The sequence below is a fragment of the Coregonus lavaretus genome (assembly GCF_964263955.1).
Source record: "Coregonus lavaretus genome assembly, chromosome: 8".
Lineage (NCBI taxonomy): Eukaryota > Metazoa > Chordata > Actinopteri > Salmoniformes > Salmonidae > Coregonus > Coregonus lavaretus.
The window spans coordinates 15,288,806-15,301,227 of NC_139995.1; positions in this window are offsets into that span (position 1 = coordinate 15,288,806).

Here is a 12,422-nt window from a genome sequence, read left to right on the forward strand (position 1 = left end):
ATAAATATGAACCAATGCAATTCACCAGACACTGTATGCATTATCAATTTTCTTTGTTCGATTATCCTAACCTAATGGACATAGCGTGGAGATAGTCTCCAGAGTGGGGCAGTGGTGTGAGGCACTGCATTGCAGTGCTAGCTGTGCCACTAGAGATCTTGGTTCGAATCCAGACTCTGTCGTAGCTGGCCGCGACCGGGAGACCCATGGGACAGCGCACAATTAGCCAGCGTCGTCCAGGGTAGGGGAGGGAATGGCCGGCAGGGATGTAGCTCAGTTGGTAGAGCATGGTGTTTGCAACGCCAGGGTTGTGGGTTCGATTCCCACGGGGGGCCAGTATGAAAATGTATGCCCTCACTTAACTGTAAGTCACTCTGGATAAGAGCGTCTGCTAAATGACTTAAATGTAATGTAAAATGAGATACAAGCAAGTGGAACGCAAACTAGCTATATACAGTATATGTCATTACGTTTTAATCTCTTCACGTGATTACATATTTCCTTGTTGGTCTCCATCTAAACCACAAAAGAAAAACACTCAACAAATGGACGCTGAACATCATCAGTTTTTCTCAATCGCGTACAAGCATTTCTTGGAACAATGTTGTCGATTTTCAAAACAGTGTTCTTAACACAGAACTCTGTGGCCTTTTGCAAAACAGTAAATGCATTTGTCTTCAAAACATAAATACATTCATCAATACTAAATGATACTGTCAAAATTGCAAATATATTCATCAAAAGAACACTGCAAAAAGATGAATACAAACATAGTCTAAGCTGACAAAACAGAAAGTCAGTCTTTATTTTGTAAATTCCAGTAGATCAATATATTTTCTTTGCAGTCCCTAAATTATGATGAAATACAACTATCAAAGGTGCAGAATTGTGGGAAATATCCTCCTTTTATGCAAATGTCACCAGACAATTTCATATACATCAAATCAAAAAGAAAATGGAAATAAGCACATTGTGTGCAGGATGCATTCATCGCTATCATCACAATGTAATTCCATGTATTCAATATAAAGGCTGGTCTGGTCAGAGGTTAGTAGACTTTCCATCGGCAAGCAGAAACACAATCCCCAATAGAAATAAGGAAAGGTGAATACATACAGTGGAGGAACATACAGTTGAAGTCGGAAGTTTACATACGCCTTAGCCAAATACATTTAAACTCAGTTTTTCACAATTCCTGACATTTAATCCTAGTAACAATTCCCTGTCTTAGGTCAGTTATGATCACCACTTTATTTTAAGAATGTGAAATGTAAAAATAATAATAGAGAGAATGATTTATTTCAGCTTTTATTTATTTCATCACATTCCCAGTGGGTCAGAAGTTTACATACACTCAATTAGTATTTGGTAACATTGCCTTTAAATTGTTTAACTTGGGTCAAACGTTTCGGGTAGCCTACCACAAGCTTACCACAATAAGTTGGGTGAATTTTGGCCCATTCCTCCTGACAGAGCTGGTGTAACTGAGTCAGGTTTGTAGGCCTCTTTGCTCGCACACGCTTTTTCAGTTCTGCCCACAAATGTTCTATAGGATTGAGGTCAGGGCTTTGTGATGGCCACTCCAATACCTCTACTTTGTTGTCCTTAAGCCATTTTGCCACAACTTTGGAAGTATGCTTGGGGTCATTGTCCATTTGGAAGGCCTATTTGCGACAAAGCTTTAACTTCCTGACTGATGTCTTGAGATGTTGCTTCAATATATCCACATAATTTTCCTTCCTCATGATGCCATCTATTTTGTGAAGTGCACCAGTCCCTCCTGCAGCAAAGCACCCCCACAGCATGATGCTGCCACCCCGTGCTTCACGGTTGGGATGGTGTTCTTCGGCTTGCAAGGACCCCTTTTTCCTCCATAACAATGGTCATCATGGCCAAACAGTTCTATTTTTGTTTCATCAGACCAGAGTACATTTCTCCAAAAAGTATGATCTTAGTCCCCATGTGCAGTTGCAAACCGTAGTCTGGCTATTTTATGGCGGTTTTGTAGCAGTGGCTTCTTCCTTGCTGAGCGGCCTTTCAGGTTATGTCGATATAGGACTCGTTTTACTGTGGATATAGATACTTTTGTACCTGTTTCCTCCAGAATCTTCACAAGGTCCTTTGCTGTTGTTCTGGGGTTGATTTGCACTTTTCGTACCAAAGTACGTTCATCTCTAGGAGGCAGAACGCGTCTCCTTCCTGAGCGGTATGACGGCTGCGTGGTCCCATGGTGTTTATACTTGCGTACTATTGTTTGTACAGATGAACGTGGTACCTTCAGGCGTTTGGAAATTGCTCCCAAGGATGAACCAGACTTGTGGAGGTCTACAGTTTTATTAATCTGAGGTCTTGGCTGATTTCTTTTGATTTTCCCATGATGTCAAGCAAAGAGGCATTGAGTTTGAAGGTAGGCCTTGACATCCACAGGTACACCTCCAATTGACTCAAATTATGTCAATTAGCCTATCAGAAGCTTCTAAAGCCATGACATCATTTTCTGGAATTTTCCAAGCTGTTTAAAGGCAAAGTCAACATAGTGTATGTAAACTTCTGACCCACTGGAATTGTGATACAGTGAATTATAAGTGAAATTATCTGTCTGTAAACAATTACTTGTGTCATGCACAAAGTAGATGTCCTAACCGACTTGCCAAAACTATAGTTTGTTCACAAGACATTTGTGGAGTGGTTGAAAAACTAGTTTTAATGACTCCACCCTAAGTGTATGTAAACTTCCGACTTCAACTGTAACTGAAATGAATGTACTCTATAGACCTCAATCCACACCAAAGCAATGCTCTGTAATGGAAACTCAAAATTGTTGAGATGATGACTTAGGAGCAACCAAAGTTACTTAGAAGTAATTCAACTTCATTCTCTGAATCTCTGAATGTCCGCAATGTAAACATTTAAATGAAAAAAAAATGGACAGTTCCGGTTGCCTAGATCTTTCCCTATGTTGTACCTGATGAAGCCATTTGCAATTTTGTGCAGTTGTATTTACTGATTGCCGGAAACAGTGAACATATTTTCAGTATTTTCTCTTCTGATTAGATCAACGTGTTGATATTCTGTGAACAAAACACTTTACAGTGAGTGAATTTGGTATTCATTGATGACAATTGTATTTAACATTTCTTAATAGTGGGTCTAAGATATGCAATAGATGTACAAAGGTTAGAAATTGATCTGACATTCTGAAAATGTATTTAGGTATTTGGTCATTGCTGTTCTGATATACTGTAGGTACATTTAACCACAGTTCCAAAAAATGCTTGTACGCGATTGAGAATAATTGAATTTGGTGCATTGTTTTCCCTGTGACATTTCGAGGGCTTTGGGAGATTCCAGACGATTTTGAACTGGGCTTGGAATCAGGTCATTAATATTGGCAGCCTGTGCTTCCTCTCAATACTGTGTAATTAGGGGTAGGCACTGTGCATTTTCCTAATTAAGTAGAAATGCCAAGCTCGTCAGATAGTGGCCAACGCAGCATCTGAATGCCAACCACTGCTTCTATTGGTAAGCACTGTCAGTAAAGTAAAGTGGGCATCTCGTTTCTTCAGACATACAGTACATGTTCACGGCTTTAACTTTAGCTTTCGCTTATTGCATAAGCAATTTATTTAGAATTATTCTGTTTTAGCATAATGTTATGCATTTAGATTAATGAAAAGCACAACATTTAGTGTTGGAAAAAAAACTAACTTAAGTCTTGATTGATACTCATTTGGTCTTGAAATAATATCTAAAAGTTACACCGAAAAGGCTGAAATTGTTTGCTCCTACTCTCTCAAAAAATAAGGGTACAGTTAGGACACAGGACTGTTCCAGGGGGTACGAAAATGTAAAAGGTATACATAATGTAGTACCTTCTGAGGTACACATAGAATCTCTCATGGTACTGTTTGGTACTTTTTAGGGCACATGTGTGGATAGTGCTTGATTGTTTTGTCTATTTCAAACATTTTTTATTGATTGATTGGTCTATCGACCAATAGTGATGGAGCTGTGATGTCATCACACACTGTCTGAGGGGGCTCGAATTTCAAAGATTGTTTTGATTTTGGTGCCAATAGACATGATTGTGCAATGGAGGAACTGTCAACTAAAGAACTAAGAATTGGAGAGCTGTTTGAGAAAGTGACTATAAAGTAGTTTTGTCTTGCTAAATTGAGTCATTTAAAAAAAAAATCCTGATTTGGAGCCAACTTTTTTATCTAGCTGACTAACTTAACTTAGCTAACTAGCTAGCATTTTTAGCATCATGTATCTAAAATGTTCTCATAGATCACAAGTCTGCTTACATTATCTAAGAGAAATATGCTAGGAAAGTCCTTTTAAAGACATATGTAAAATGATATTCACATTCATGGATTAATTTACTTCCACCCAATGCCTTTATTAAGGTTTTCGATTATGAAAAAGACAACACAATCAGAAACCTTCATGAAAGACATCAGGTATAGTCAAATAATCCACAAATATGAATAGAATTTCACATATATCTCAAATGACCGCGTTTTCAATTTGATTATATAATCTCGAAGCCCATTCAAAAGCCATATGAGACATGATCCAGGAAGTTGGCGGGACTTTCCCAGCATATTGCCATGTACTGTAGATAGGTTGTTAAAACACTAGCTAGGAGATATTATTTAGTTATAACTTAAACTAGCTAAATTATAAATCTGGTTCATGCATGATTGAGAATGTAGTCTCAGTGAACATGGAATTATTCCATTTTCCAACACCCCTAGCTAGTCATACCGTAGATGATGAAGAAATGCTATGATCCCTCCACATATGAAATCATCCAACCTGTGGGACTCCATGTGCAAGGACAGCCTCATTACTGAATATCTTCATCCTCTATTTCAGTGTGGCTTCTGAGTTCACTGCATTTCTCCTCTAGTATGAATAGCCAATTTTCCTGACACAAATGGCTGAATATGAATCCTTGGTTTTGACCCTGGGAGGATGGACACTCCATCAGGCTTTACTAATTAGGAGGGCACCTTTTCAACACATGACAAGGGAGGGGAGACAGGAGGGAGGTTTTGCAATTAATCACACAGGTTTACTAATAGGGAATGTGCTCCGTATCGCCAGACAACAATATGAGACGTGAACTATCAGAGGCTAGCTCCATCAATCACTGGCTAAACTGTAGACATCAATTGGGCCCGGCTTTTGGAAACCATCTTTATTTGTGGGAAATGAAGAATGGAATAAACATGGAACCCAGTTATGGATCTCAATTAGGTATGCCTCAGTTAGGTATGCCTAAGACCGATAAAGCACAGATAAAGTACAATAAAGCATTTATGTAAGACATATTAAAGACAATGAGGTTGATTTGAATGACATACATTTTATATGTAAAGGTATCAATCTTCACGCTGCAGTGGCAGGTAATGGTAATACAATTACAACAAGTAAAACAGTTCCACAGGCAGTAGTTTGATTCCGATGTATAAAATAATAATGTGTGTCCCTAGTTGAATACCATCATCCTCTTTCAGTGAACACTTTTTCTGTGCATAAGCTTGTGATTTCTATTGACGTGTGTAGGCAGTTTAACATAGTGAGAACGGTGTGACTTCCTAACAGGATAATTATATCTGAGATTGCCTTCCACAAGACTCCTGATTCCCTTTCCCGCTTACAGCATCCAGGCACTAATAAATCAATATAATGCAGTATGAATTGCAAAAATTATTATACTATTTTGTTTTACAGTTATTTCACACATATCCAAATAGATTAAAACTTAACAGGGGTCAAATCTGACATTCAAATTATTATTTAATGATCTAACGTTAGTTATTTATGTGACTGTGTCCTTATGTGAATATGTGCCAGTCCTTAATTAATGTTCTGAAAATATGATGTTCTAAGTGCGATACTCAATGGATAAAGGCAATGGGGCAGTTATACAGCATGCAACACTTTTATACATATATTTACATATATTTTTAAGCAGAGAGGAAACAAGGACATTGCAAAATTATAATCTTAAAGAAAATAAACAAATATTTGTCTTGATCTGAACCGTCTGTAGCTTGGTGGCAGAGGAAAGAAGCATTTCACTGCACTTTGAAAGTGGATTATCTTGAATCTCCTGTCCTTAACAATGACATGCAAAGACCTAACTCAATCAAACAGTCCAAAGACATGTCTAAGGTGAATAAGTGTGGAAGGTACTGAATACCTCATTGCTCTGCAGACCTGATGGAACCAAATGATTCTAGCAGACCGCTCATTTTATGTAGTTCTTTGCAATAACTGTGGCTCAGTGATCTTATCCATGTCTCTTGTCAGCCCAGGCTTTTTCTCTGTTTGTCCTTGTGACTAGGTTGAGTGGCATTTTGACAGGAACCTTCAAAGATGCCTATACACTGGGTATCAATACGTTTTGACCCCTCTTGATTTTTCTTCTTCACATTTTGTTGTGTTACAAAGTGGGATTGAAATGGGTTTAATTGTGATTATTTTTGTCATTGATCTACACAAAATACTCCATAATGTCAAAGTGAAAACAAAATTCTACAAATGTTTACAAGCTAATACAAATGTAATAACTAAAATATAGTCTTTGCAAAAGTATTCACCACCTTTGTTTAGGCAAGTCTAAATTAGTTCAGGAGTAAAATTTGTCTTAACAAACCACAAATAAATAACTTACATGTGAAATAACAGGGATTGACATGATTTTTGAATGACTATCCCTTCCTCTGTCCCCTATACATACAACATATGTAAAGTCTCTCAGTCAAGTACTGAATTTCAAGCACCGATTCAGCTACAAAGACCAGGGAGCTTTTCGGAAGCCTCATAAAGAAGGGCAGTGAATATCTCTTTAAACATTTTTAAATATAATGCTGTGAATGATGTATTAAATAATTCAGACACAACAGAAATACAGTTGTCCGTCTGAACTAAGCTGCAGGACAGGAAGGAAACTGCTCAGGGATGTCACTATAAGTGTCATGAGCCTCTCACTCCACCGGGTTACCACCTTAATTTTCTTCCACTCTGCTCACCACTCTCTCTACTCAGCCTAACTAGCTCCACCTGTCCCTGCTCTGCTCTGCTCTAATTACTCTGCCAGCTGCGCTGCATTACCCACTACCTCTCCCAGTATTTAAGGCCCTGTCTTTCAGCTCTCCGGTGTCAGATCGTCTGCAAAGCTCACACCCGGAACCTGTTTGCTCGCGCTTCTGGCTCACCCTGGTTTTGTGACCCCGGACCTGCCTGATTTTTGGATACTCTTCTGCCCCAGGAGATCCAGACCTGCTTCTGCCATTACGACTCCTGACTACTCTTCAATCCCGGTAACTCTGACCAGCCTTCTGCCTTGCTACTACGTATTTTGGATTTCCCTTGAACTGTACTGCTGCCTTGTTTCATTCCGCCCTGTTGTGTCTGTGTCTCCCCCCCCCCAGGACTTCTGGACCACCCACCACTGGCTTCATAGGACGCATCGCTGCCACTGGGGGGGGCACAGACCCAGCACATTGGACGGGATCCCTGTTACCCCTGGAGCCTTCATTCACTCCCTACTTCCCTTTTCCCTTAAGTTTTAATAAACTTTCTGGTGTGACGCAATTGTGGTCCTCTGGTCGTCTGTCTGAACCGTGACAGTACGATCTGACCATTATGGACTCAGCGCACACTTTCCCCGACATGGAAACCGATGAGCATGAGCAGCAGTTCCAGCAGCAGCAACAACAACTCGCCATGATCATTCAACTCCTCACCAACCTTACCCCAGCCAGTCTGCCCACCAGCCCTGCCCCCGAGTTACCTGCCCCGGTCATTGCAGCCGCTGCTCCGGAACCCAAGATTGGAAACCCCGAGCGGTTCAACGGCGATTCAACCCAGGTCCGGCCATTCCTGACTAGTTGCCGACTTCAGTTCTCCTTGCAGCCAAGGACCTTCGCCACGGAGGGGGCTAAAGTTGGGTATGCCATCACTCACCTGACGGGCCGAGCTCGACTCTGGGGAACAGCAGAGTTCGAACGTCAAACCCCCGCATGTGCAACCTTCGACCTGTTTGCTGAGGAGATGCTGAAGGTGTTTGACCTGGATTCACCAACCGCAGAGGCGTCTCGTGAACTGTTCCGTATTCGACAAGGCAGACGTACAGTCGCAGACCATTCCATCGACTTCCGAACCCTGGCTAGACGAAGTTCTTGGAACACACCATCGTTGGTGGACGCGTTCTTCCATAGTTTGGCTGACTATATCAAGGACGAGTTGGTCTCCCATGAACTGCCTTCCACTCTTGATGAAGCCATCGCACTGACTGTCAGGATCGACAGAAGGATACAGACCCGTCGTCGTGAGAGGGGGCGCCAAGGTCCACCTACTACCGGCATTCGGAGAGATCCGACTGGGCTCCTGTCATCTACTGCCACTCACCCAGGTCAGCTTGATCAGTCTGAGCCTATGGAGATTGGGCGAGCCTCTCTCACTCCTGCAGAGCGCCAGCGCCGCTTCACCTCAAACCTCTGCCTCTATTGTGGAGGTGATGGACATCGTGTGGTAACCTGCCCTTTAAAGGGCCGAAGCTCACCGGGCATAGGGGGAGTCCGGTTGAGTTCAATGACCATCCAGTCCTCCGACCGCAAACCCCTGCTGCAAGTTCACCTCCGCCTCTCTGACTCAACTCACACCCTGGCTGCTCTGGTGGATTCTGGCGCCGAAGCCAACATAATGGACATCAAGCTGGCACGCCAACTGGGACTGGAGAACCTCCGTTTGACACCTCCTATTCCTGCCCGGGCACTGGACGGACACTTACTCGGATCGGTCACTCATGTCACGGCCCCGGTCTCGATGGGTCTGTCCGGAAACCATCAAGAAACTATCCAGTTTCACCTGCTCCCCTCTCCAGGCCAACCCCTCATCCTGGGTTACCCATGGCTCCGCCGGCACAACCCTCAGCTCGACTGGGTGACCGGGGTGATCAGGGAGTGGGGAGAGGACTGCCACCGAACCTGCCTGCTTGCTGCCGCACTACCCCCTCGGCCAGTACCTACTAACTCCGCTCCTGACCTCTCCAATGTCCCAGAATGCTACCATGGTCTCAGAGAGGTGTTTAACAAAGCAAGAGCCACATCTCTGCCCCCTCACCGACCGTACGACTGTGCCATCGACCTCCTCCCTGGAACAGCCCCTCCAAAGGGTCGTCTTTATTCGTTGTCTGCTCCTGAAAGAAGGTCCATGGAGGACTACATCAATGGCTCTCTGTCCGCAGGATTAATCCGTTCATCTTCATCTCCTGCTGGTGCTGGCTTCTTCTTTGTGGGGAAGAAGGACGGATCTCTTCGCCCCTGCATCGACTACAGGGGACTCAACGACATCACAGTGAAAAACCGTTACCCTCTGCCTCTGCTCACCTCTGCTTTTGAGTTGCTCCAGGGAGCCACTGTTTTTACCAAGTTGGATCTCAGAAACGCTTACCACCTAGTGCGGATCCGGGAGGGAGATGAATGGAAAACCGCATTCAATACACCAACAGGCCACTACGAGTATCTGGTTATGCCTTTTGGCCTCACCAATGCTCCTGCTGTGTTCCAGGCTCTAGTGAATGATGTACTGCGGGACATGTTAAACAAGTTTGTCTTCGTTTACCTGGATGACATCTTAATCTACTCCAGAAACCTGTCTGAACACACCCGCCATGTCCAGCAAGTCCTTCATCGTCTTCTGGAGAATTCCCTCTACGCCAAGGCAGAGAAATGTGAGTTTCACGTCAAGACAGTGGCCTTCCTGGGGTACATAGTGGCAGAGGGAAGTATCCAAATGGATCCTGCCAAAGTATCAGCAGTCACTTCATGGCCAGTTCCGGAGAACAGAAAGAAGCTGCAACAGTTTCTGGGGTTTGCTAACTTCTATAGAAAGTTTATCCGGAACTACAGTACCGTTGCTGCCCCTCTCACTGCTCTAACCAGCACCAAGCAACCCTTCACCTGGACCCCAGCAGCCGACAAAGCCTTCAGTACCCTCAAGGTGAGGTTCACCTCCGCTCCCATCCTCCAGATGCCTGATGTGGACCGGCAATTCATTGTGGAGGTGGACGCCTCGGATGTGGGAGTTGGTGCTGTGATTTCTCAGTGGGCTGCGGAGGATAGGAAGCTCCATCCCTGTGCCTTTTTCTCACGTCGGTTGTCCCCCTCTGAGTGCAATTACGACATAGGGAACCGTGAGCTGCTGGCTGTGAAGCTTGCCTTGGAGGAGTGGCGTCACTGGCTGGAGGGGTCCACCATTCCATTTCTCGTTTGGACCGATCATAAGAACTTGGAGTACATCCGCACGGCCAAACGGTTGAACTCCAGGCAGTCCCGCTGGGCCCTGTTCTTCACCAGGTTTAATTTCACTCTGTCATACCGGCCTGGATCACGCAACACCAAGCCAGACGCCCTCTCCCGTCAATTCCAGAAGGATGACACCCCCTCCAAGGACCCTGTGTCGATTCTGCCAAGTCCCTGCATCGTTGCAGCTCTGACCTGGGCTGTTGAGGAACAGGTGCTGGAGGCTCTCCGTAACCAGCCAGGTCCCAGCACTTGCCCAGCTGACCGCCTTTTTGTCCCCGAAGACCTGAGGTCCCAGGTCGTTCAGTGGGGACATGACTCCCGCCTAGCTTGTCACCCTGGCTCCACCCGCACTTACAACCTGCTCGCCCAGAGGTTCTGGTGGCCCTCTCTGAGGAAGGATGTACGGGAATTCGTCCAAGCCTGCCCCATCTGCAACCAACACAAGTCGTCCTGCCAGCCCCCAGCCGGATTGCTGCAGCCCCTGCCTGTGCCCAGACGTCCCTGGTCTCACATCGCCCTTGACTTTGTCACGGGGCTGCCCCCTTCAAGTGGCATGACCGTCATTCTCACCATCGTTGACCGTTTCAGCAAGATGGCACACTTCATTCCCCTCCCCAAGCTCCCAACCGCCAAGGAGACCGCCCAGGTGGTCCTGGAACACGTCTTCCGGATCCACGGACTGCCCAAGGATGTAGTTTCTGACCGTGGTCCACAATTCTCCTCCGCTTTTTGGAAGGAGTTCTGTCACCTGCTGGGAGCCACAGTCAGTCTGACTTCCGGATTCCATCCCCAATCCAATGGGCAGTCAGAGCGGGCTAATCAGGAGCTCGAGAAGGCACTGCGATGCATGACTTCACGCAACCCCCACTCCTGGTCGCAGCAATTGACATGGGTGGAGTACGCACACAATTCTCTGACCTGCTCTGCCATCGGTATGTCCCCTTTCCAATGTGTGTATGGATACCAGCCTCCTCTATTTGCCAGCCAGGAAGAGGAGGTTACTTGCCCATCTGCACTTGCTTTTGCCCGTCGATGTCGCCGCACCTGGTCACAAGCCCGAGCCACACTCCTCAGATCCGTTGCCAGCTACACTACCGGGGCCAACCGTCGGAGAATTCCTGCTCCCACCTACCATGTTGGTCAAAGGGTGTGGTTGTCATCAAGGAACCTGCCACTCAGGGTGGAGTCGCAGAAGCTGGCACCTCGGTTCATTGGCCCATTCCCTATCATAAGAGTGATTAGCCCAACTGCTGTCCGGCTCCAACTGCCTAATTCCCTGAGGGTGCACCCCACTTTCCATGTGTCTAAGATTAAGCCCATCCATGAGAGTCCGCTGGTCCCTGCTGCGCCTTGTCCTCCTCCTCCACGGCTCGTCGATGGTGGTCTGGTTTACACCGTCCGCCGCCTGCTTCGGTCCAGACGGAGGGGTAGGGGTCTCCAGTACCTCATTGACTGGGAGGGCTATGGACCTGAGGAAAGGACCTGGGTGCCAGCTAGTCGGATTGTGGATAGGACTCTCATCACCGCTTTCCACCAACGGCATCCTGATCAACCTGCAATCCGTAGGGGCCGCCCCAGAGGGGTCCCTAACCGTCCTGCCCGCTCGGCTTCCTGTCCTGTGCCTGATCCTGTCTCGGGACCTGTCCCATCTCCCGACCACGGCCCTCCGGCTTCCTCCGAGGATGAGGACGTTCACTCGGACCGTTCGGAGGAGTTCTAGCCCTCCTCCGGCTCCCCTCCTCCCGCCCGGCGTGGTGTTGCTCTTGGGACTTCTGGGGCCGTCCCTTGGGGGGGGGGTTCTGTCATGAGCCTCTCACTCCACCGGGTTACCACCTTAATTTTCTTCCACTCTGCTCACCACTCTCTCTACTCAGCCTAACTAGCTCCACCTGTCCCTGCTCTGCTCTGCTCTAATTACTCTGCCAGCTGCGCTGCATTACCCACTACCTCTCCCAGTATTTAAGGCCCTGTCTTTCAGCTCTCCGGTGTCAGATCGTCTGCAAAGCTCACACCCGGAACCTGTTTGCTCGCGCTTCTGGCTCACCCTGGTTTTGTGACCCCGGACCTGCCTGATTTTTGGATACTCTTCTGCCCCAG